Source organism: Pinus tabuliformis, chromosome 8 (genome assembly GCF_031772625.1).
Source record: "Pinus tabuliformis cultivar Carrire ecotype Pingquan chromosome 8, CPIR1, whole genome shotgun sequence".
In the NCBI taxonomy this organism is placed as follows: domain Eukaryota; kingdom Viridiplantae; phylum Streptophyta; class Pinopsida; order Pinales; family Pinaceae; genus Pinus; species Pinus tabuliformis.
Window position 1 is genome coordinate 1,135,242,452 of NC_142294.1, and position 27,154 is coordinate 1,135,269,605.

General features: G+C 37.8%; 1 long non-coding RNA gene and 1 pseudogene across 1 annotated transcript; both read left to right on the forward strand.

The window, feature by feature from the left end:
* LOC149239341 (oligopeptide transporter 7-like) overlaps window positions 1–27,154 on the forward strand; it is a 96,333-nt pseudogene that overhangs the window by 32,841 nt on the left and 36,338 nt on the right.
* On the forward strand, window positions 20,928–21,766 carry LOC149239342 (uncharacterized). The gene is made up of 3 exons (XR_016245444.1): window positions 20,928–21,118; window positions 21,354–21,427; window positions 21,541–21,766. It is a non-coding gene; the product is annotated as an uncharacterized LOC149239342 (long non-coding RNA).

Here is a 27,154-nt window from a genome sequence, read left to right on the forward strand (position 1 = left end):
ACTTTTTCTTATAGCAGGCCAATAAGAGGGAACAACGCAGCAAATTTTGAAGGAATGATCAAAGAAATCTCTATTTCAGATCTCTGCTTTTGAAATAATTCCAAAGAAGTGCTCAAGTATATTTCAATATGTTTACAAGCACCCAAAAGGCAAGAAGCAGAGTTGTAATTTTTCTGCAATTCAACTCAAAAGGATACTGCATATTAGCTTATAAGAATTCAATCAAAGGCATTGAGAAGAAGGAGAATTTCAGTTTATAGCAAAAATTGAAGATCAAGGCATTCTGACCTACTGTTCTTGGCTTTTCATCTTGAAAAGCCATCCCCAAGTGGAGCCACTGTTAGCCTCTTATTGCAATAGGTTTCATATTTCATGATTGATTGTTTTACATGCCAAATATGTCATCTTTTCATGCTGCAAGTTTCTATATTTCTAAGAAGTTCCATTTTGAAGAATCATACCATTTTTAAAGAGATTTACAGTTAAGGGAAAGCCAAACAGCTTAATCTTGGCTTCCCTAGGTTTAAATTGCTTGTTTTAGAAGATAGAGAATGAATATCTGTCGAAACAGCTTAAGCTTGGCAGATGAGTAGCTAGGTAGAGAAATGGAGCCCAACTGCTTAATCTTGGCCCTTGGAAGAGATAAGGGTTGATTTTGGTAGGAGGGAATTCAAAAGAAAAGAGAATAATCAGGGTCTACAAGTCTAAGTGCACCCATGCAAAAGGAAGAAAAAATGTTAGGTGTATTAGGCTGGGTAGGTAGTTTGAGGTTGCAGAAAGCAAGGTTTTGATTGATTTTCTGATCAAATGAGAGCTCATCTCATCAGTGACAAAAGTGCTAAAGCAGTTGTTTGATGGTAGAATTATGGAAGCATGTCTAACTCCCTTTCACCCCCCCCCCCCCCCAAAGTTTCTTACTAACACCCCTGAAGGACCTTGGGATCTACCCAAATAGTCCTATTATCACTTCATTTCTGTAAAATACTAAGTCAAGATTTGACTTTCTTCAATAAAAAGAAGCCACATTTCTTGTGTAAAAATCATTTCTCCACATTCCATTCACTTCTTATGTCTAAGTTTCAGTCCATAAACTTAACCTCTTCCCTACTCTTTCACCTCGAAAACTCATATTAACTTCTAATTCTATTTATATAGCTCCCTAACGTATGTTCCTATCCCTATTGCTACAAAAAACGATATAAATATTCCAAAAAATAATACATATTCCCATCCCTGGCACTATAACCCTATAACATCAGTTTGGGGAAATGATAAGTTCATTTGGGGCTTGGCATTAGCCTTTCCACGTTCAAACCTGGGATTGATTAAGCATTTGGTTAAATTAATAACCACCGGCGCCCACTTACAAACCCATATTACCCAAAGTTTAAACCCTCACAGCATTGTATAAATATTCGAATATTCGCGCGAGTTCCATATGTTAACAGCCCTCCAGCTCGCAATTCCATCCACCGTCGGATCGTGCCCTCCCCATCTGACAGCCCTTGACGATTTTGGAGCCACCTCGACATTCGACAATTAGCTTCTGATATCGTAGTGGTTTCTCCACCGTACAGAAGACAAGTGTCTCGTTTTGCTTGTATCAGGCGGGCTCTGACACATACCGCCCTTGTACAGGAGGTGGTCCGATAAAACTACAAACCGCCTTCTTTCTTGTGCCATGTTGCCACTCACGTCACCTTCGCATCAACCCACCACTACTCTATGTCACCGCTAGCTCATCTGTGAGTGTCCCTACCCCGCCTTCTGTCCTCTGCCACATCACCCTGTCGTACTGCCATGTCATCCGCTACCTGTCCTCCACTGACGTCACTGCCACGTCACCCTACCATACCCGAGACACGTCGATGACGTCATGCTGACGTCATCACAGAAAAAGCGCAAAGGGCGGGAATTGCGTCAAAGAATGCCTGAAACAAGAAACAGAGGTAGTTTTCGATGCGTGATTAGCGCTTAACGCTAATCGCACATCGCTAAGAAAAATTACTCAAAAAGGAGAGCTTCCTATTTGCTTGGCTACCTGCATAACCCAAAAATTCGCAAGAGGCAACGCTGGGAACAGAGAACTAAAGGAAAGACAGTAGGCAGAGGGAGTCAAGATATGACTACGACAATTTTATTAAAAGGTCAAGTATGCATATCGAGAGCAAGATAACAAAGCAGTGACTCAGCGAAGCACTAGGGCAACAGGCCCAAAAAACGCAAATTAAAAGCACAGCCTCAGCCGACTTAGCTGATCCAAAAGTCTAAATTCTCTGACAGAACGCATAGCTATTACCCTAAATATCGACTGCATCATTTACTCTTTTATCTACTATTCCTCAAGAGTTGGTAAAAAAGTTATGAGTTATTAACTCATCAACTAGATATTTTGTAACTGAGTTTTTGTATATATACTTCCCCACAAAGCATATTTGGGGTGGTTGGTTAATGATCCTCATTCTAGACTTGCGATGTATACTTTGAGAGCTCTATAATCAAAGACTGCTGGAATGCTTTGGATGAAGAGATGTCTGTTGTGTTATTTAATGGCCAAAGAGTGACTGTGGAATTCCTGTGCTACTACATGGCTCAATAAGTTTTTTCTTACCTCTGTTTACAGTTTATATATGTTTACGCCACCATTGTGTTACCATCTAAATAGCAAGAAAGGAATAGCTTAGGCTTTGGTTGACTGCACTCTATGCTCAGTTCTTGTTATTTCTATATGTTTTCTTCAGAAATGGTTATGAATATGCATACTTAAATGATCATGTTTACCCTGTTTCTTTCACATATGACTGTTATTCAGAAATTCTTGATTGCTCGTAGACAAACTTTCATTCACCTTCCCTCTCGGTTAGATAATTAAAGATTCTTAGTTGCCTTTCATCTCTGACCTCTATTCCATCTTTATTCCAGTGTGATATTGTTCCATGTGTAGCTATCCTGCTCTATATTCCTCTTGTGACCAAGAAAACGCAACAGCAAGCCCTAATCCATGACTCCATGCCCAATGGTTTGAACTTCTCACACTATGCATCCCAACTCCTCTTGAAAACATCATCCTTCCCACCAAAATCAAAACAAAACCCATGTACACCATAACTAGCCTAAAATCAAGCCAAAACAAAGCTAAATTTTAAAGAGAGAGCCCTCTCTGACTGTAGGTAGGCTAGGACCTACAGCCCAAAGATTGGTTTGTGGTTACCTCGGCCGTATCCCTTAAGGAGCCAAGGGACAGCCTGAGTGATAAAAGAAGGATGAAAGTATGACCTCACTTTTTTCAGCCACACCCACTTGGAATTCATTCTGGAATGTCATCAAGTAGCATTACTACCCTATCAAAAGCTATGAGAATAAATACATAAAGTGGATCATGTTGTGGTAGGGAAGGGACTAAGACATGCTAAAGTTTACCAATATTTTTCATACCCTTTGCACAAAATTGGGTATCGAGGAATCTGAGTTGCATTTGGTACTGAAATATTGCAGTTTCCTACACAGTTATGTATAGGATGAGATGGAGTTCATGGACATCTCCTCGCTTGGCACAATGTACCGATATGCTGTCAAGATCGAGCGGAAGTTTTAACAGAGGAAGTGAGACTTTGGATCTGCAAATATAAAGCAAGGGAAAGGTGCCCCCAAGTCACTGAACAAAGGACAAATCCAAGGCGAGGTGGCCTAAGACAACCCGCCAAAGCTACAAGCAAAGAACAACACCGTGAAGCCGAAGAAGGACACAAGAAAGTGGTTTGAGTTCCATAAGAGATCCACTAGCAACACAAGTGGGTTTCAGGCCAAGCAATCACTTGCAGATGAGCTAAAGTATTCGGAATCAGATGCATGTTCAGACTCTGAGTTAGAACCCAATAAGGGGAATGACAAAGGGAAGTAGATTATTGATGTGGAGCCCAACGCCAATGTTGCCACCATGAAGATCTAGAAGTAAGAACCCGTAGATCCAGAGGAGGAGGATCACCTCTTCAACTCCTAGATGTGGGTAAAGGGCTCCCCACTATAGTTAATTGTCGACAGCGGGAGCCAAAAGAACCTCATTTCAAGAAAGGTCATGAAGTGGTTGGGCTTACCGAACACAACACGTCCACAACTGTACATCATCGAGTGGCTTCACCAAGGATGATATCTTCACGTGAGCCAGCAGTGTCACCTTCCATACAAGATGAAGCCCTTCATAGATGAGGTATTGTGTGATGTTACTCCCCTTGATGTTTGTGATGTATTATTAGGCCAACCATACTTATGGAAGCGACATCCTATATATGATTCAAGGTCTCGTGTTGTTGTTGTTACTTTGGGAAATAAGTTGTACAATATACTGGAGGTAGCACCGCCTACTGCCATCTCTTTGGTTACTGTAAAACAATGCAGTAAGCTCATTTTCAAAACATGGAATTTTTTTTCCTAATGATACGCCCTCAAGGAAAGAAGAAGACAGGGGTCACGACCTCTAGACTAGACTCCTCTGCATGACAACTTCATATGACAAGGTCGTGGAGGAGTACAAGGACATCTTCACCTCCCCCACAGGGGTTACTTTGCACTCTTAGGTCAAGCAAGCCATCAATCTGACCTGAGGCGCATCGTTGCCCAATGAACCAATCTATCAATGCTCCATTATGGAGAATGATGAAATCAAGAGACAGATCTAGGAGTTGTTGCAGAAGGGTCACATCTGACTAAGTTCATAACCCTGTGGGAGCCCGATCCTATTGGTACAGAAGATGGGACTTGGAGACATTGTATCGATTATCGAGTGCTAAACAAGTTCACTATCTAGAATATGTACCCAATCCCATAGATTGATGATCTTCCAGACCAACTAAAGGGGGGAAAATATTTCAGCAAGATTGATTTGAAGTCAAGATATCACCATATACAAATCAAACACTCTGATGTGTGAAAGACTACCTTCAAATCCAAGGAGGGCCTGTTTGAATGGTTTGTTATGCCTTTCTGGTTGACGAATGCTCCTGAAACCTTCATGAGGCTAATGGAATACATATTCCAGCCATTCACCAACTAATTTGTAGTGGTATACTTGGATGACATCCTGATCTTCATCTAGAGTTGGGAAGAGCACCTCCACCACATCTGATAGGTTCTCCAAACATTGCAAGAACACAAGTTATGTGACAATTTGGAGAAATGTACTTTTGGCATGAGACAAGTTTAGTATTTTTGACACATTATTGATGAACAGGGGGTGCATGTGGATCCAGCCAAGATCCAAGTCATTCAGGATTGGCCATCTCTAGCCACTCTGATAGAGCTCCGTAGCTTTTTGGGTCTTGCTAACTTCTACTGCAGTTTCGTGTTGGGATTTTCTCATATCACTTTACCCTTAAGTCAAGTCACTAAGGGAGGAGTGAAAGAAAAATTCTTTTGGTCTGAACATCAATAGAAGGCATCCATAGAGTTGAAACCTCACCTTTACTCTGTACCAATGCTCGCATTAACAGACTTGCAACGACCACTTGAGATTGATACAAATGCCTCCGACTATGCTATTAGGGCACTCCTTACTCAACACAGGCATCAATTGGCATATCATTGTGAGACACTTTCATACATAGTTCGGAAGTATCCCACTTATGAAGAAGATATGTATTCCATTATGTAGACCTTCTGACAATGGAAGCATTACATTTTGGGGAAGGAACCAGTCATCCACATAGACCACCATCCCCTGCAGTTCATACAAATGCAAGGGAAATTGTAGAATGATCTCCATCAGAAGTGGTCCACATACCTGCAACAATTCCATTTGAATATAAAATATAAGAAGGGCAGCACCAATAATGTTGCATCTTGCCTCAGTCGACCACCAATCATGGCGTTAACCACCATGCTCAACTCTTACGGGCACGAGACTTCGGATTGGAAACTTCTCTACAATACTAACCCAGAGTTCGGCCACACATACCAGACACTCTTGGTGGGTTAGCATGTTCCAGATTTTCACCTCCAGGATGTCCTGTTATGCCACCTAGGTCACCTTTGTGTTCCTTCAAGTGAGCGTGCCAAGATGATTTGGGAAGCAGACTATAGTCGGGCTGCTGGGCATTTCAGGGTCGAGAAAAAGGTGGTAGTACTGCAGAAGTATTTCTATTGGCTGAATCTTCGATAGGATGTCAGAAAGTACATTAGGTCTTGCACTCTCTATGCCATTGCCAAACTTACCATCAAGAATCAAGGCCTCTATACTTTGTTGCATATGCCTAGTCAACCTTGGGAATCCATCTCCATGGATTACATGTTGGGCCTTCCTTCTACTAAGCATGGAACTGACTGTGTTTTTGTTATCGTCAATAGGTTCTAAAATATGGCCATTATGGAGGCCTGCAAGAAGAGTATCATAGTAGAAGCCATTGCTAAACTCTTCCTTGAATGAGAGCAGGTACACTTTGGGATCCCATAACCTATCATCTCAGATCGTGACAGCAGGTTTCTTAGCACATTTTGCTCCAGTCTGTGGTTGATGTTGGACACCAAACTCACCAAGTCCACCCTTCCATCCCCAAACTAATGGTTAGAAAAAGGTTGTCAACATGATGATCATACACATTTTGTGCATGTACAACTCAACGCATCCACGCACATGGGATGAGAGCCTCCTGTATGTTCAGCACAACTATAACTGGGCTCTCCATAACTCGACTGGCCACAACGCTTTTCAGGTGGGCTTGGAATTCTAGCCACTATGCCCCATTGATCTAGCCATGCCAATTGCATCTACTTAGCTAGATTCAGCTCATGTCCAATCCAAAATAGATAAGGCAAACAAATTCATTGAGCACATCCAACATATCCACCAACAGGTCCATGAAATTATGGAGAAATCAAATGCCGAGTACAAGCAGCAACATGACCAACATCAGGTGCCACACAAGTTTCAAGTGGGTGACAAAGTCTACTTGCATTTGCAAAAGGAACGCCTTATCGGATCCTATCGGAAACTAAAACCACTCCGATATGGTCCTTAGACCATTACCAAGGCTGTTGGAGACAATGAATTTGAGCTCAACATTCCGCTATTCCTTGGCCTGCACCGAATGTTCAATGTGGATCGCCTTCAGCCATACTTTCCTCCATTACTAGACACATTTGACATTGCAGAACAACTCACACTAATAGAGTTAAATCCAGATTGCATGGAACAAGCTACAACTAATCGGATCATGGACATACATATCAAGCACACTCACCAGCAGAAGATCCAACTGTATTGAGTTGTCAAAGGAGGCCAACTCCATCACCAGGGCAAGTGGCTCACCAAGGACCAAGTTCGATAGAAGTTTCTTCATTTCATGGAGGAGCTCAACGCGATGGGGACCATTGATTCCTAAGGGGGGAGGAATGATCCAAGTGGATATTGGTGGCCACCCGCCAATTCCAGATGGACCCTTACCATTGTTTCTTTCAGTTTTTCAGCTTCATTATTTGTAGCACAATTTATTATTTTTGGCAGTTTTTCAGGTCCTGAACTTCTGGAGCCATTTTGAGTCCCTAAATGATGTTTTTTGGGAAAACTATGAGCAATATGGGTCCATGGACCCATGTTTCGCTTCCAAAAGTTGAATTCCTTGGACAGATCTTTCTAACATGGCATTGTGCATGTCAAACAGAGATCGTATGCCAAAGTTATGACCTTGGGAAGTTGATGTATCAATTTACCCAAAATGGGACCATAGTTTTGCGGTTCATCTCCTAGGGTTAGGGTTTTGGATGTTTAGGGTTTTCCATTGTTTCTAAACAATAAATAGTCCTTCAAGCCTCATTTTAAGATAGTTCATAGGCATGTAGCCACCACATATCTCCTAAGAGATAAGCTACCATCGCCCGAGCTAGTCTATTTCCATTTCTGTTTGTAAGCATATTTTAGTATTTTACATTAATGAAATGAAGTATTATTTCTGATATATCTTTGTATTTATGGTTATCGCTGTAATTTTTTGCATTCCTGTTTAAATCTAGATCAATCATACAAATGAAAATTCTGATGACTAGACCCCCATTGAGGAGGTGGCTCTCACTGTGCCTACAATGGAGGATCCTAGCATTCGCATCCTAGCTTTCAGGATGTCGGTCCTCGGAATTATTTATTGTGTTCTCTTCTCATTTCTAAATCAATTCTTTTCGTACAGAAGGGAACCCCTCATGATTATTGCAATCTCTGCTCAGATTGCAGTCCTCCCTCTTGACAGGTTAATGTAAGCATCCATAATGAAAAAAAAGTTCTTTGCAGGGAGAAAATGGGAGTTCTCACTAAATCCAGGACCATCCAAGACAAAGGAACATGTTCACATAACCATGTTCGTGAATGCAGGGGTGGGAACTGTATATGCAATTCTTCCTTACTTGTTGTCATGACAACCTAGGTTAGGTTTTGACCATTTCTGCTCTAGTTTTCTTCAGAAGTTTAAATTCACTGTTTTTTGCAATATTTCTTATCATTTTATATAAGCATATTTTGGGGTTTGGATGGGCAGGGGACTTTATAAAGTATCTAGTGGAGCTTGCTACTATGTGGTGGCCTACAAACCTTGTTCAGGTTTCTCTGTTCAGGAAACTACTCTCATTTCACTTCAATAGATGAAAACATGCACTCTCTTTATGTGTGAGTATTTCAAGATGTTGGGTGAGTTTTGTGTCGTTTCTTATATGTATATAAGCATTTTTAAGAGAAGAGTTGTTGGTTCTGTGTGGTGTATTTTATTGTGTAAAATGGTTATAGATTGAAAATCAAACTTTGAATCGTCTTAACATACTAATTTGATGCATCATATTAGACAACTAATCTAGACTTACAAGAGGATATTAGTTCCAAATGGGTTATCTAAAAATTGATGTAGCTGTGATTTGGGATGTTCCTATAGGAACATTTTTTCTTGATTGTATAGGCCCTTTGTAATGATCAAATATGGATATGATTCATAGATGATGCCTTCAAATGTACTAGCCAGTAGAAACAAGTGATAAATAATAGAATATCGACTTTGTGCTTTTAATGCATGTAATAACACCACTAGCATACTGGCACAATTTGTATGATGCAAAAACATTCCCAATATTTTCTTAGATCCTGCTCACCTCAAGTTGCCAAACTTACAAAATCTCCAAAATCATTGATTTAAACTTCCATCTCGACCTTGAAGCTAATAAGAACTTGGTAACATCGCATCTTAGTACTGTCTCTACTGTTATGTATGGCTTTGGGTTCGCTACATTAACTGGCATAGTGGTGCATGTCTTTATGTTTCATAGAAAGTATGTTATCAGTCCCTAAATTCATCCAATTTCCATATATGAAGAAGCATTCAAAACGAAAATAAATAATTTGATGCAGGGAAATTTGGCATCTTAGCCTGTCTACTTTTAGAGATCACAAACTAGATGTGCACACGAGACTAATGAGAAAGTACAAGCAAGTGCCAGAATTATGGTTCACTGGAATTCTGGTCGGCGCTATGGCATTAGCAATTTTCTCATGCGAATATTACAGTGAACAACTTCAACTGCCATGGTGGGGAGTAATACTTGCATGTGGCATTGCCTTCTTCTTCACATTACCCATTGGTGTTATTACTGCAACTACCACTATATATGTCTCATTCACCACTAGTTTTCCCTAGATTCTACATTTGATTTATGTCAGTACTATTCTTCAATCAACCCTTTCAAATCAAGTCTCAAACTTACCTTTCATGCTTCCTTCACTGTCGCCCAATTAGCCCTTAATATTTAGTTTTAAACAATGATTATTTTGGTCCAAGCAAGCCTCTGATTGTTGTCCAAAAATGGTCTTACTATGGGCCCCCATGAGGTTTATACAACCTTAAACTCACCCTTGTGGCTGGAGCCCAAACAGGCCTAATTCAACCTTCCTCCTACAACATGAAATGACAAAATTCAGCCCTTATCCTACAACTTAAAATAAGCCTAATGTGTCCCTTTATTATGGTCTAATGTGCCCTATCTCAGTGGCCCTTGACTATGGTGTGAAAACAAAAACCTTAGAAACTTTACCTTCCTTCAGATCAACAATTTAACCATTGGTATTAGATATTTCAAAGAGATTTTCACAATATATTGAGTGGAATTATGAATTTTTAGGGCATATGAATGACCTATCTATACATGAGAAAGTGGGCCTGCCTTTCCCAAAAATATGGAGCCAACCTTATCATTAACGAAATTTTAAATTTATAAATTCAAATTTTTATTAGGTCAACCTTAACTTATATCACAATATAAATTCCTCTTTTGAAAGTTTACTTGGTCAACATTTAATAACATTTAGGTCGCAATAAAATTTATCAAACTCCAATATATTTTCATTCAATTTTTATGACAAAAATTTCGACCCATACATCATCCATTTTGGAGCATCATGATTAGAATTCTACGGTTCAACTTTAAAAGGACATATCTCCTTTACCAAGAGGAGCTATGTGGCATGCCACCTACCATTGGAAAAGACGTGGCAATTATAATTATATGATGATGGTCTAGCATGCATTCTCACAACCATATGCCAGAAAAACCGTGGGGACATTGAGGCTTCTTTTGACTTTTTCTTGAGTTGACTTCAATGATAAAAAAATCAATAATTTGTACCAATACAACCATGGAATTTAGGTCCTAAGATAGTAGAATGTTAGGTCCTATAATACTAGTTATTACCCCATTACTTTTGTCATTGTATCCCTTATTGTCATTATTGTGACCCTGTTGTCCCCATATTGTTATTATTGTGCACCCTAGAAGCCCACTATTGTTATTTATGTGGCCTTATATTATTATTGTTAGGTTTGACTGGGTGATATTGTGACCCCTTAGACTCCTCTATATAGAAAGGAGGTCTTGTCATTTGAATCATCGAATAATTATTCATTTTAAAGGAGGTTTCCCCCTCAAAGAGGCTTATTTTGAAGGCGTTAAACTCTCCTTTCTATCTTTTTGTGAGTTGGTTTCATAACATTTGGTGTCAGAGCTTTGGATTCTATGGTTTCAATTCTCCAAACAGGTCATCATGGAATTTGCGCTATAACATTTTTCTATGATGTTTCATAATCTAAACAAAAAACCCATTTTAGAAGACATGGCACTAAACTTTGGGTCCAAATTACAAATCCTTTCACGCTAAAGTTTTGGAGATATGATTTGAGGAAGTTAGGGATTCTGCAAGCTCCAGAATTTACTCTAGAACAGGTCATCATGGAATTTTCACTATAATTTTTTCTGTGAATTTTTAGAAGCCAAAAAAAACACCCATTTGAGACGAAATTGGGATAAACATTGGGTCTAAATTTAAGATCTTGTCTCACTACAGTTTCGGATATGTAATCAGAGGAATTTAGGGTTTCTGCAGGCTCCTGAATTACATCCCAAACATGTGATCTTGGGAATATCATCATAAATTTCTCTCTAGGCATCAGATTTCCATTTCATAAGAAGTTATAGAAAGAGGACGACCTGTATTTTGTTGTGTATATGTTTCAGGTCCTAAGGTCAAAGTAGTGATACCTGGCACTTCGTACAATTTCGCTCATGTGAAAAGGTATATAATCAGGTCATCTTGCGAGATTGTGCATAATGTTTTCTTCAAGAATCCAATTTTAATCAGACTTGTGGCATTGGAAAGAGGATGCAAGGAGCTATCGTAGGTCCGAATTTCAGAACTGGAAGATTAGAAATTACAGAGATACATCAGATTCAATATCGAGCGCCTACAAAGTGAAAAAATGTGTGTATTTTTTTTAAATATTTGCATAAGCTTGGTTTGAAAAATTAGTTTGAAGTAATTCAAAGGGCATAGTGAAGCATTATTATCAGTAATTGATGTCCCAAAGGAAGAAAATGGAAACACCTAGTGAACAACCTGAAAGCTCTACCATGACTCATGAAGAAGTGGAAGAAATGCTACATGATATATCAAAATTACGAGACCAAGTGAAAAAAATGTCACTCTCAGAAAAGATAACAAAAGCTAAGATAAATGGCATGGAATCTAAGATGAATGGTGTGGAAACTAAGATGGATAGCATGGAAGCTAAGATGGATGGCATGGAAGCTAAGATGGATGGTATGAAAACATTGCTACTAGAAAGGCTTCCTAATGGGAAAAAGGTAGGAGAGGAAACTCATAATGAGAACAAAAGGAATGTTAATCATGATTTGAAGAATGACAACATGGAAGATTTGAAGAAAGAAATTGAAGGATTGAAGGAAGGTTTGACAAAGTTGCTACAAGAAAGGCTTCTTAATGGTGAAAATGTTGTAGAGGAAACTCATGATGAGAACAAAATAAATGTTAATCATGATTTCATAGACTCTAACATTAGAACAAAGACCCATCATGTTCCAAAGATCGATATGAGGAAGTTTGATGGCAAGGATCTCGTAACATGGATACTACAGATGGAGAAATTTTTCGATCTCCATAATGTGCAAAACAGGAAAAAGGTACGCATTACAGCTTTATATTTAGAACCAAACCAGTTTTTATGGTATCAATTGCTTTGCTCTCATAAACAAAATGTGACTTGGGCAATTGTTATGAAAGAAATGACAGCACATTATGAGGATATGAAAAACAACACTTTTTTAGCGAGTTGATAAACCTTGAACAAAAGGGTTCAATGAGGGAGCACATTGAGGACTTCTAAAAATTGAATATAAGGGTAAAAGATATTCTAGAGGAGCATAGGATTGATATGTTCATAGGGAATCTAAAGGATCACGTCCAACATGAGGTTCGCCCTTAGGAGCCTGACTCATTAGAGAAGGCATTCAGGTTGGGAAGAAAAAAGGAAAGCAAAATTATGGCAACAAGGAAGCCTAACACTCACAACTATAAGGATGGAAGTGTGTTTTCCCCCAACCATCCACAACCTACAAGGTTGACAGCCCAACAATTGGAAGAAAAAAAAGCAAAAGCACTTTGTTATAGTTGTGATAGCAAGTACACTAAAGGACATAAGTGTGATGAGAAGAAATTATTATACATAGATTGTGAAGAGGAGGAAGAAAAGGAACAGGAAACACCAAAAGAAGAGGATATACACTAGGTAGAAACCCTAGAGAAAGAAGCAATGAATCCAACCATATCTTGTAATGCATTGGCTAGAATTACCAGTCCTCAAACTATCAAGATAGAAGGACATATCAAGAAGAAAAAGGCAATAGTGTTGATGGATTCGGGAAGTACCCATAATTTTATTCATTGTAAGATAGCCAAGGAATTGAATTGCTTCTTATATCCAGCACCAGACTGTCAAGTGATGGTTGCAAGTGGAGGAACCATAAATTGCTCTAGAAAGTTCCATAATATTAAGCTATCCATGGGAGAATATGTATTGAATAGCCCAATGCTTTCGATTCCAATAGGTGGTGCTTATGTTGTACTAGGAATCCAATGGCTATAATCCTTCGGTACCATAGCTTTTAATTTTCAAGAACTTTTCATGAAATTTTCTTCTAAAAGAAAGGAAGCTGAATTAAGAGGTATCGCAGGGAAACCAGGAAAGATAATCACCTCTAATGGAATGACAAAGCTTCTAAGGAAAGAACAACGGAGTGTAATTGCACAATTATGTTCGCTAGAGGTTCCCACATCAAAATCATCTATTTCTCCAGATCTCCAAAAAGTCTTGGATAATCATTCCAAGGTATTTGAGACTCCCAAAGGGTTGCCACCTATTCGTGATCATGATCATGCTATTCATTTGATTCCAGGAAGTGTTCCTCTGACCATCAGGCCTTACAAATATCCCTATGCCCAAAAAAGTGAAATTGAACGTATGGTTGCAGAAATGCTAGAGGTTGGTATAATTCAACCTAGTCAAAGTTCTTTCTCTACTCCAGTAGTATTGGTGCACAAGAAGGATGGATCATGGCGCATGTGTCCGGATTATAGGGAGCTCAACAAGCTCATTAAAGATAAATTTCCCATTACTGTCATTGATCAACTATTGGATGAATTGCATGGATCAATTTACTTGACCAAGTTGGATCTTCATTCAGCGTATCATCAAATCAAAATGAAGACTGAAGACATTCTGAAAACAACATTTAGAACTCATAAGGGTCACTATGAATTTTTGGTCATGCCTTTTGGCCTTACCAATGCACCTTCTACATTTCAAGGCTTGATGAATTCCATTTTCAAACCCTTCCTTATAAAATTTGTGTTATTATTTTTTGATGATATACTAATCTATAGCAAGTCTTGGAAGGATCATGTTCAACACGTTGACAGGGTGCTCAACCTATTGAAGGAGAAGCAATTATATGCAATTATATTTAATGAAGGTATTAAGGTAGACCCCAGCAAAATTAAAGCCATTAAGGAATGGAAAATCCTCACATCCATAAAGCATCTACGAGGATTTCTTGGGTTGACAGGGTATTACCACAAGTTTGTTAAGAATTGTGGGAGAATAGCAGCACCTCTAACAATATTATTGAAGAAATATACATTTTTATGGACTCCAGAAGCAACAAAGGCCTTTGGACATCTTAAAGAGGCAATGTGCCAAGCACCGGTCTTAGCTACACCGGACTTCACAAAAACATTTATTGTGGAACGTGATGCCTCAGGAAATGGAATTGGTGCTATTTTAATGCAAGAAGAAAGACCCATTACTTTCAAAAGTCCTCCAATCAAAGGAAAGTATTTACATGAAGCTATTTACGAGAAGGAAATGTTGGCAATACTACATGCACTTAAGAAATGGTGAGCATACCTAATGGGGAGATACTTCAAGGTAAAAACAGATCATGATAGTCTTAAATACTTTTTATAACAATGATTATCTTCATAAGAGAAACAAAAATGGGTCACAAAGATGTTGGGTTATGACTTTGAAATCATCTGCAAAAAAGGGAAGCAAAATGTTGTGGCAGATGCAATCTCAAGAAAGGATGAGGATGTGGAAGCATTGCTTTGTGCCATATCTATTACCCAACCAGATTGGATAAATGACACAAGGGATGAATGGAAGAATGATGAAGAAGTGGGGGCACTCGTTCAAAAGGTACAACAAGATCGCAGTGCATCTGATACATTTAGCTGGAAAAATGATTCATTATGGTACACAGATCGCTCATACCCATGTAAGAATTCCCAACTCAAACAAAATATTCTTATGGGATTGCACACCTCTCCCTTAGGAGGGAACTTATGATTTTTAAAGACTTACCACTGGGTTAAGAAGGAATTTTTTTTGTATGGCCTTAAATCTAATATTCAGAAGTTTGTGGCAGAATGTTTGGTTTGCCAACAAAATAAAGTTGAAACAATTAAGACCCCGGGTCTACTCCAACCTTTATCCATTCCAAGTCAACGTTGGGAGGAGGTTTCAATGGATTTTATCACAGGTTTAACCAAATCCAAAGGGAAGAGTGTCATCATGGTGGTAGTTGATAGACTTACCAAGTATGCACACTTTTGTGCATTATCTCATCCATTTAAAGTCCGTACAGTTTCTACTGCATTTATGGAAACAATTCAAAAGCTACATGGAAACCCAAAGATTATTGTAAGTGACAGAGATCCCATCTTCACTGGAAATTTTTGGACATAATTATTTTCTTGTCTTGATACTCAGTTAGCTCATAGTTCATCTTATCATCCTCAATCGGACGGGAAAACTGAGATAGTAAACAGATGTTTGGAAGGATATCTCTGTTTCTTTGTATCTAACAAACAAACACATTAGGTAAAATGGTTGCCTCTCGCTGAATGGTGGTATAACACTTCCGTCTATACTTCAACAAAAATGATCACATTTATGGCACTTTATGGATATCAGCCACCATCCACCACATCATATTTAAGAGAAAATTCTAAGGTTCAAGCAGTGGAAGATCACATTGAGAATCAACAAAATGTTCTCCAACTCTTAAAGGATAACCTCACCTTGGCGCATAATAGAATGAAACAGCAGACAGATCAACATCGCAGTGAAAGAAGTTTTGATGTACATGATTGGGCATTCCTATGGCTACAACCATATAAAAAAATGTCCCTCAAGCAAGCTAGGAAGGATAATAAATTATCACCAAAGTATTATGGTCCATATAAGGTTTTGCAAAAGATAGGTACAATGGCATACAAATTAGAGCTTCCTGCAGCTTCCGGAGTGCACCTAGTTTTCCATGTTTCATGCTTAAAGAAGGTTATAGGTGACAAGCTCCTAGTGTAAACAATAATACCAAAACTTGATGAGGAAGGAAAGATCATATTGGAACTTGAAGCAGTTAAAGAAGCAAGAACTCAACAGCTATGAAATCGAGCAATTTCAGAGTATCTCATCAAGTGGAAGAACATACCTGTTGAAGGTTCCATATGGGAGGATCATAATTTTTTACAAAAGTATCCAAAACTACTCAAGTGTTGAGGACAACATTTTTTTCAATGAGAGGAGCATGTTAGGTCCCTATAATACCAGTGATTACCCCATTACTTTTGTCATTGTATCCCTTATTGTCATTTTTGTGACCCTATTGTCCCCATATTGTTATTATTGTGCACCCCAGAAGCCCACTATTGTTATTTATGTGGCCTTATATTATTATGGTTATGTCGGCTTGGGTTATATTGTGACCTCTTAAAATCCTATATATAGAGAATGAAAGAATGACGAAGAAGTGGGGGCACTCATTCAAAAGGTACAACAAGATCCCAGTGCGTCTGATACATTTAGCTTGAAAAATGATTCATTATGGTACAAAGATCGCTCATACCCATGTAAGAATTCCCAACTCAAACAAAATATTCTTATTGAATTACACGCCTATCCCTTAGGAGGGCACTCAGGATTTTTAAAGACTTACCACTGGGTTAAGAAGGAATTTTTTTTGGATGGCCTTAAATCTAATATTCAAAAGTTTGTGGCGGAATGTTTGGTTTGCCAACAAAATAAAGTTGAAACAATTAAGACCCTGGGTCTACTACAACCTTTTTCCATTCCAAGTCAACAATGGGAGGAGGTTTCAATGGATTTTATCACAGGTTTACCCAAATCCGAAGGGAAGAGTGTCACCATGGTGGTAGTTGACAGACTTACCAAGTATGCACACTTTTGTGCATTATCTCATCCATTTAAAGCCAGTAGAATTTCTATTGCATTTATGGAAACAATACAAAAGCTACATGGAAACGCAAAGATTATTGTAAGTGACAGAGATATCATCTTCACTAGAAATTTTTGGACATAATTATTTTCTTGTCTTGATACTTAGTTAGCTCATAGTTCATATTATCATCCTCAATCTGATGGGAAAACTGAGATAGTAAATAAATGTTTGGAAGGATATCTTTGTTTCTTTGTATCTAACAAACAGACACATTAGGTCAAATGGTTGCCTTTTTCTGAATGGTGGTATAACACTTTCGTCCATTCTTAAAATAAAATGACCCCATTTATGGCACTTTATGGATATCACGCACCATACATCACATCATATTTAAGAGAAAATTCTAAGGTTCAAGCAGTGGAAGATCACATTGAGAATCAACAAAATGTTCTCCAACTCTTAAAGCATAACCTCACCTTGGTGCATAATAGAATGAAACAGCCGGCAGATCAACATCGCAGTGAAAGAATTTTTGATGTAGGTGATTGGGCATTCCTATGGCTACAACCATATAAACAAATGTCCCTCAAGCAAGCTAAGAAGGATAATAAATTATCACCAAAGTATTATGGTCCATACAAGGTGTTGCAAAAGATAGTTACAATGACATACAAATTGGAGCTTCCTCCAGCTTCCCGAGTGCACCTAGTTTTCCATGTTTCATGATTAAAGAAGGTTATATGTGACAAGCTCCCAGTGCAAACAATATTGCAAAAACTTGATGAGGAAGGAAAGATTATATTGGAACTTGAAGCAGTTAAAGAAGCAAGAACTTGACAGCTATGAAATCGATCAATTTCAGAGTATCTCATCAAGTGGAAGAACTTACCCGTTGAAGATTCCACATGGGAGGATCATGATTTTTTACAAAAGTATCCAGAACTACTCAAGCGTTGAGGACAACACTTTTTTGAATGAGAGGAGCATGTTAGGTCCCTATAATACTAGTGATTACCCCATTACTTTTGTCATTGTATCCCTTATTGTCACTATTGTGACCCTATTGTCCCCATATTGTTATTATTGTGCACCCTAGAAGCCCACTATTGTTATTTATGTGGCCTTATATTATTATGGTTAGGTCGGCTTGGGTTATATTGTGACCCCTTAGACTCCTATATATAGAAAGGAGGTGTTTTCATTTGAATCGTAGAATAATTATTCATTTGTGTAATGTAAAAGAGGTTGCCCCCTCGAAGAGGCTTATTCTGAAGGTGTTAATCTCTCTTTTCTATCTTTTTGTGCACTTGTTTCATAACATAGAACATTGGTAGCAATGTAAGTGACATCAATTATACAATAAGTCATTTTCCTTGAGATGGAATTTATATTCCTCTTTGTAACATATAGATCACCAAGAAGGTGCAACATTATCATAAGACCCCTTCATGCAAAAGTATGAATCAAGCTCAAACATGCATTTTTGAAATATTACCAACCTTTTAGATTTTGAAGTGAAATGCTCAAGTTGCTAATGAGTTTAGGGTTAGATCATTAAAAATGGAAAAGACATTACTATCAAACCGTTTTCATGCTAAAATAAATGATAAACCATTGAAAACATATAGCACATGAGATCCAAGCATAAAACAAGTGAGAAATGAAAATGCCTTTGGTTTTGAAAACATAAATTAAGATTCTTTAATTAAACCCTAGATTGAAATAAAACCCAAAAAGAGGGGAATTTGTTTTGGATGTTTTTGTATTTTTGGTTAAGATAAGTGATAAAGTGCCTTACGAGATATGGAGTCTCTAAGCAAAGATACAAGTGAGATCTAGGCCTTAAGGTGAGATATTGTTGATGGAAACTAAAGAATTGGCCCTCCATCATTATATGGGGTTACTAGCTCATCTACAAGGATGGATGGGGGATTGGTCCATGTAGAATCCTCTCCAAGAACATCAAGGTGATCTTGAAGAAGAGGGAAGAATCATTGGATGCCCTAAGTTAATGTAATGATGCAAAAAGTCTATTGCCAAAGGTGAATGTAAGAGATCTATACCTTAGCATTCCCTTCCAAGTGGAGCATGGTGCCCTACTCTAGCCTTGATACAGCTTGGTCTTGCAGCAAACCTACAAAAGTTTCCTAGTCTAACCATTAAGAAACACCGAAAAACCATGAAGACAATATGCTCAATAGCTCTTAAGTTAGTTTTTTTATTTATCTCAAACCAATGTATTTCAACCTTAAACCCCAATATATGAAGTTCCAAGAGGGATCAACTTTCTTAAGGTTTAATTTCTTTTATTATTTAATTGCATCATGTATTAATTCCTCCATATTCTATGATTAAGTGATTACACTTTAAGAAGTATCATCCCTTTTGATGCTTGATAAATATGGGTTCAACATGGACATATGTTGGGTTAATTTATTAGATATGGTCCCGTACATATATACATACATACATAATTTATTTTGTTAAGTGACAATTCCGCCCCTTATTGGGCTATAGAGCACCTTGCTACTTTTGATGCAATCAACTATGAATAAATTCCAATATTTTTTGTTCATTGTCAAATAAAATAAAAAGTCATGTTTGTAAATGTTTTTTTTTCAACCATACGCATACATATTTTATATTAAAATTTATGCTTAGGGGTGCCATAATATAACAAGAAGACATATTTTATGAGTCTCGCTAAGCAGTATGGTCTGGTTTTCTAGCTTGATGTCTAGCCAAAACCCATTGAAGAAATTTATTATACTATGACTTCTACATGTATACAACCTCTAATACTAGCCTAAAATCAGACAAAAGTTAATCTCCATGAAAACTAACCATGGAATTGAAATACATATAGCTTTAGAAAGGGAGCATGTGTCTGGAAAGGGAGCATTATGGTTCAAATTAGGAACCATTACGTTATAATAACTAACAAAGATACCATAAAAAGATACCAACCTAGTTTGATCCATGCCTTGTTGAAGATGTAAGTGAATTTTTTATATAGCCTGTTGTTCTTCTAGAACCTCCATAATCAATATAAGCTTAATGATTTTTCTAACTTCACTAGTAACTCATGAACATAAATAAACCTTCGTTATGTTTATATTACAAACTAAATATGCTTTTTTTTTCTATTTTTCCTATTTCCATGACCAACTCATTATCAAAAGTAAATCTTTCATATTATTAGTCCCTGCCATCTGGCATCCGGCAGGGACTATAGTAATCGATCCGCGATGCTGTAGCATTAATTCGGGGCGACTTTAAGCGGCTTATGGCAAGGTAACCAAAGTTTTTGAACGCTGCTGTGTTTACCATGATCAGCGTAACCAAAGTTTCCGAAAGTGACCATTTTTGCCTTCTTATTTGGCCTCTTCCCGAGGCGGAAGAGGCTGGACCATAGGTTTATTTGCCTTTACCGTGTTTAGTATCTCTGGCGGTCTACGTATATTTATATTAATGTTACAGGTATGTTAGCATGCCTTTACCGTGTTTATTATCTCTGGCGGTCTACGTATATTTATATTAATGTTACAGGTATGTTAGCATTAGTTCGCTAACATTTGTTTGTAGGGTTGTTTGCAAGTTGGTATAGCAGGTTTGTTTGCAGGTTGGCAGCTGTTCTGCATGAAGTGGTGTACGTGTTGATGTCTCCACTGAATGGCTGTTGCAATCTCCCAAATAAAGTCCCTCCATCTCCCAGCGCTTTGTTAGGGTAACAATTTCCCTTTTCCTTGCTTCACTCCGGTCATTCGTGCCTCTGCCGCAAGGAGGTCTCGGCTCATCCACTAGTTGCAGCCCTCTACGGTGACTCTTTCCTCTACGGTGACTCTTTCTCTCTTCCTGGTGGGTCTCATTTGCTCATTCCCTGCTCTGCATCTTGCTTCCTATTGTTGAAGAGGGTTTACCAGTTCTGAAGGTTATTGCAGTCCAGCCATGGCAATTGTTCATAGCTCTGGAGTCGTGTCAACGCTACACGGTCTGATTGAACCATCAGGTAAGAAAAATTCTTCAGTTTGCCTATTCCTTCGAGGCTACCAAATCTGTAGGTTTTCATTAAATGTTTTCAATCTTCCGGTTACTATTTTTCCCATGCAGTGGCCCAACCTCTTACCACACTATGAAAGATCAAGGGTTTACAGAAGCTTCATAGTTTTTCCCACTTTATCTTTATTCTTTTCCTGTTTTACCTATTCAGTACTGCTGCCACTTAATTTTTTTTTAATGTGCAGTTATAAAGAGAATTTCCCTTTCGCAGCTTCATCTTGCGTGCTAGATTTTTCTCTATGCCAGTTGCAGGGTTCAGGTTAATTCCTCCTCCTTGTCTATTTCTTCCACCGAGAACCGGTTAAATAATCCTCATTTGATTTTCAGAGTTAAAGACTGTATTTACCCTTCTTCCTTTTTTGCGTGGTACAGGTACGCTACCATTGGGTTATGCTCAACTGCCTGGAGATTGACTGTGGAATTTTGCGTAGGAACTTTGGCTGCGAAATTTTAGTACCTTAACGCACTTTGTAATGAACAGAGGCAGCATGCCGCGTGTGAACTCTTTTCTCGACCAGTAGTTCAACGTTAGTGCTCCATGGAGCGCACTGTTAAGCCGAAATTGGTCTAACTAAAGGTGACTAACGCTTTTGTCGTCTCGCTGCACCGCATTAGTATGGTATGGTTTACATCATGCCGTTATAATTTACAGAATTTCTGGAAAGATATTTTGAATTTACAGAGCATTTCGTTATAATTTAATGCCTTTGTGCTATAATCCAGATGCAACATGCGATAATTTAAGATTTTGTTCGAGAAGAAAATTTATTGAGATCAAATCTATTCTTGTCCTCTTGCAGCAGTTCTAGATTTTCCTATGGTTTGCAAATCTACTGATATGGGGGAACTCTGTTTAATACCGGCTTTGTTAGACTTCATAGTCAATATCAGTTACAGATTCTGTTCAGAATAGAGCCCTTAGAGTAGTATGTATATATTGCCTTTTGGACTAATTGCCAATTTAGTAGGAATCTGAGAGTACAAAGAGTGATGAAGGGCAAAACAGAACTTCCATAATAACTGATGAAATTAATTTAGTTTTTAGTAGGTCTGCAAAATTGCTATTAAGCAGTGACATTCTTGAATCTCTATATATCCGTTACAGAGTTTCATATCAGAACTGGACATGAAAAGAATAGACAAATGACCTTTTTTATTCTACGCTGGAGCTGGAAGGTCATTTCGTACCTTTTTTTATCCTTAGTACGCACTGGAGCTGGAAGGCTTGTTTCTTTGTAAATTTTCTGATGGCGATCAGTAGACTTAGGAGAAACACCAGAATTGTGGTTGAAGCTCCACTGTCGGCAGCTTGCACATACATCATGAAACAGTAATGAGCTACAAATATAAAATAAGACTTCCAAGAGCCAAACTACATGGTCGTTACCTGAACAAATACCATCATCAGAAGACATATGAGAAAGAGTTTGCTTGCAGAAGCCATGGGAGCTGCTGACACACGAATACAAGAAAAGAGAACCTTCGTTCTCTGCATGGACACTGTGCCTCTCCTTCCAACACCTGTCGTTGGAAACACTCAGTTAAGAGAAGCCTTCGTTCTTTGCATGGGCACTGTGCCTCTCCTTCCAACACCTGTCGTTGGAAACACTCGACCGTTGGAATCGTATGCAACGCTCTGAGTTCTTTAAGATATTATTATTGGGTTATTGTAACATATAATTGATTTTTTGTGATTAATTTCACGTTCATTAACTTAACATGGATATTGACATGTAAACAATCAAATTACTAAACGAATAAATCAACAGAAGTATTTATATCATGTGACAAATAAGTATATGCCCATGATAGTCATAGTGTACATACATCTGTTTCATGAAACAGGCGTTTCGTGGAGTTCTTCGACGGTTGGAATCGTATGCAACACTCTGATTTCAGGTTCATTAACTTAACATGGAGATTGACATGTAAACAATCAAGGTACTAAACGAATAAATCAACGGAAGTATTTTTCGTTCAAATAAATTCTTTCACATTTAAGAGGTTTTAGTTTCTATTCAGTTTTTTTTTTAGTTCCTTAAATATTATAAACAGACAAACATACTTTACTTGAAGTAACATACCAACGACTCCCTTTCGTGAAGTTTTACTTTTCCAATAGAATGGTGGCTGTGGAATTTTGCGTAGGAACTTTGGCTGCGAAATTTTAGTACCTTAACGCCAATAGAATGGTGGATGTGGAAGAAAATTTCTACGCGTTTTTAAATAAACTTCAAAATATCCCTTATTAAAAGATTCCACAACCTCTTTAACAATATTTGTTTTTAAATCGTTTTCGTAATTCTTTAAAATCCCTTTTCCTTAAAAATGGGCTTACTCCCTTTTAAAATATTACAAGGCAACCTTCCTTTCTTTTAAATCATGTGTTTAAAAAGATTCATAACATACAGACCCGTGAAGTAACATACCAACGACTCCCTTTCGGGAAGTTTTACTTTTCCAATAGAACTCTTTTCTCGACCAGTAGTTCAACGTTAGTGCTCCATGGAGCGCACTGTTAAGCCGAAATTGGTCTAACTAAAGGTGACTAACGCTTTTGTCGTCTCGCTGCACCGCATTAGTATGGTATGGTTTGATTCCTAGACAACGTTAATCTTCAAAAAAAAATCAACGCAGAGTTCGCAGCAACCTTTGTCTCACAGCTGCTTCACTTCGCTACAATTTCTGTAGTGACTCAGTGCTTTTTTGTTGTGAATGCACACACGTATGAAACGATGTTCTCAACGAGTCTTACGCTATCTGCGCTCACATTGTTGTTCTCGAGACTCTTATGCAAACTTGTCTCTTTTTATTGCTATGAAGAGAACAAAAGTTTTGATTTTTTAGTGTTATAAATCACGTAAAAAATTACATTGGAAAGCTCAATAATAAATGACTCATTTAGATTTTACTTAAACTGGAGTACATGAAGCTGAATTAAAACAATTGAAAAAACGAGTTTGACACTTATAGGTCGTTGGAGAATCATAAATTGTTAGATTACATTCTCCAACAAAAACTTCGTGATGGGGTGACACCAAACAAACTTTGATATCTATTCGTTGTGGAACACATTTTTGTGTATGTGTTAGGTTTTCTATTTTACATGCTCTCCACTATTGACACGTGAAATTAAAGCCATTAAATGAACTTATATGGATTGGCTTCTAGCATTGAAGATTCTGTGTCTAGCTCTCAAACTCAAAAAGAGAGGCTGCAATTTTAAAAAAAGCAGTGACTAATATTGCAAGCAATTGCAGGTCTTGAGACGCTTTGGGAATCTCCATGGCTCGTATTGACTTCGCTGCTCCTCTCGGCCTTAATTCATGGCTCGTATTGACTTCGCTGCTCCTCTCGGCCTTAATTCCATTGGTAAAGTTCACTGGCTCGGCAGGGACTTGCTGCTGTGCAGCCACCTTGGCTGAAGCGCCCGTTTCAAACTCAGTCTCACTCGCAGCATCTAATCTATAAGCTAGCTCAACTTAGTGCAGGGACTCGCTGCATCGCAGCCTGCCTTGTTTTAAGTAAATCTTTCACATTATTATTATGGTCATGTATTAAATTCACCAATTTTTATATTTCTTTCCGGTTTTAAGCCAAAATCATAAATATAAATAAAATTGGCTTGAATTCCTTTTTATTCTATAGCCCATTTCTATTTTTCTAAATTTTAATGTAATACAATTTTCTTATTTTTTAACATAATATTACCTAACATAACATCTACCCATAGCTCAAAAACTCAATAAATAAAATGAGGTATTTTCCTTATATAAAGGAAGAGGCTCTTAAATACGCAGTGTAGTAACATCTAGGTTCAGTTCAATTGGTCAGTTCTAGGTTCAGTTCAATTGGTCAGTTCCTTTGGCCAAAGCATCTAGCTAATGAAAAGACAAGGGATCTATTAGTCTAACCTAACTTAAACCTACCTTTTTAAAAATCTGTTCCAAATTTTTATACTGATTAAAATTATACAAAGAAAAATGCTCTGAAAATTGTCTTTCCATTATGCTACATGTTAAATATTAAATATTACTATACGTTAAATATATCTTTATGGTCGATTTATGTCGTTAAATATTAAATATTACTACACGTTAAATATATTTTTCTGGTCGATTTCTGTGCTTCAAATATATTTTTATGGTCGATTTCTGTTGGCGATTTCTGTGCTTCAGCATATTACATTATATATATCAACGCCTGTGAAGTCCATAGGTTTCTACCATTTGCGTGCCTCAAGCAACTACGTAATTATTGTCTTCTTCCTCATTTGAATATAGAAAGTAAATGAGAATCACAGACAAGGTAGAGATGGATAATGAATATCTTAGACCAGTAACGATGGAGAATGAATATATTCAAACCCCACAATGTACATGGACTTCTCCTTCTTCTCGGTTTGGCATTGATTGGCATCTGACAGTAGTGATAGAGATTTAGTTCAAGAGACCACTCTGTGATTACATTATCTGCATCTTAGCCACGGAAAGCTGAATTGACTTTTGTAATGGTTGTTTCTGCAGACACATCCTCAAGCGGCAGAAACGATGGAGATGCGGACCATATATCATCTTGGAATGTAGTGGCAGATTCGGTGAAAGTCATTGAGAGTGAAGAAGAGAAACCTACAGAAGAAAATTCCGATGACCAGTCCCCCATCGAGGAGGTGGCTTTCACTGTGCCTACAACAGATGATCCCAGCATTCTCGTCCTAACTTTTAGGATGTGGGTCCTCGGAATTATGTCTTGCGTTCTCCTCTCGTTTCTAAATCAGTTCTTTTGGGACAGAAGGGAGCCCATCACGATTACTGCAATCGCTGCTCAGGTTGTAGTCCTCCCTCTTGGCAGGTTAATGGCAGCATCCATAATGAACAAAAAGTTCTTTTGCAGGGAGCAAATGGGTGTTTTCGCTACAAAGGAACTGTATAAGAAATTCACATTGTCAATGCTGTCAAAATTTTCTACAAGAAGAACCTAGCTTTTTCGTTTCTTTACTCGTTGTCATGACAGCCTATGTTAGGTTTAGACCATTTCTGCTCTAGATTTCTTCATAGGTTTAAATTCGTTGTTTTTTGCAATATTTCTTACCGTTTTATATATGCAGATTTTGGGGTTTGGATGGGCAGGGGTCTTTAGAAAATATCTAGTGGAGCCTGCTGCTATGTGGTGGCCGACAAATCCTTGTTCAGGTTTCTCTGTTCAAGCAAGTACTCTCATTTCACTTGAATAGATGAAAATATGAACTCTCTTTATGTGTGAGTTCTTCGAGATGTTGGATGAGTTTTGTGTGATTTCTTATAGGTATATAAGTGTTTTTAATAGAAGAGCTGTTGGTTCTGTGTGGTGTATTATATTGTGCAAAATGCTTAGAAATCGAAGATCAAACTTTGAATCTTCTTAACTTATTAATTGGATGCATCATATTAGACATCCGATCTAGACTTATAGAAATATTTTTTCTTCATTGTATAGGCCGTTTGTAATTATCAAATATGGATATGATTGTGATAGAAGATGTCTTCATATGTAGTGGCCAGTATAAGCAAGTGATAAACAATAGAATATCCAGGACGGAGAAAAACGGAAAAAGGGAAAATTGTCATCTATATAGTTTTCAAGGGTCTACAATGGAATCCAGAATGTAAGGGAATGTAACTTGTTTTTTCTTAATGAAAGTCTCTGAGCATTTTCTTCTGAAAACAATATAAGCATTCCTAAATGGAATAAAAAGTTTTATTTTGAGTTTGAGTATTAAGAATATGAATCACCATACCCATTTTTGTGTCAAAGTTTCAAGTCTATAACAAGATTTATCGTGAATGAAAAGTTTTATTTTAAGTTTGAGTATTAGGAATATGATTCACCGTACCCATTTTTGTGTCAAAGTTTCAAGTCTATAACAAGATTTATGGTGAGGACAAATCTTGGATAGGTCTTGTTATAGACTTAGAACTTCTACAAAAAAATGTTAGGGCGGATCATT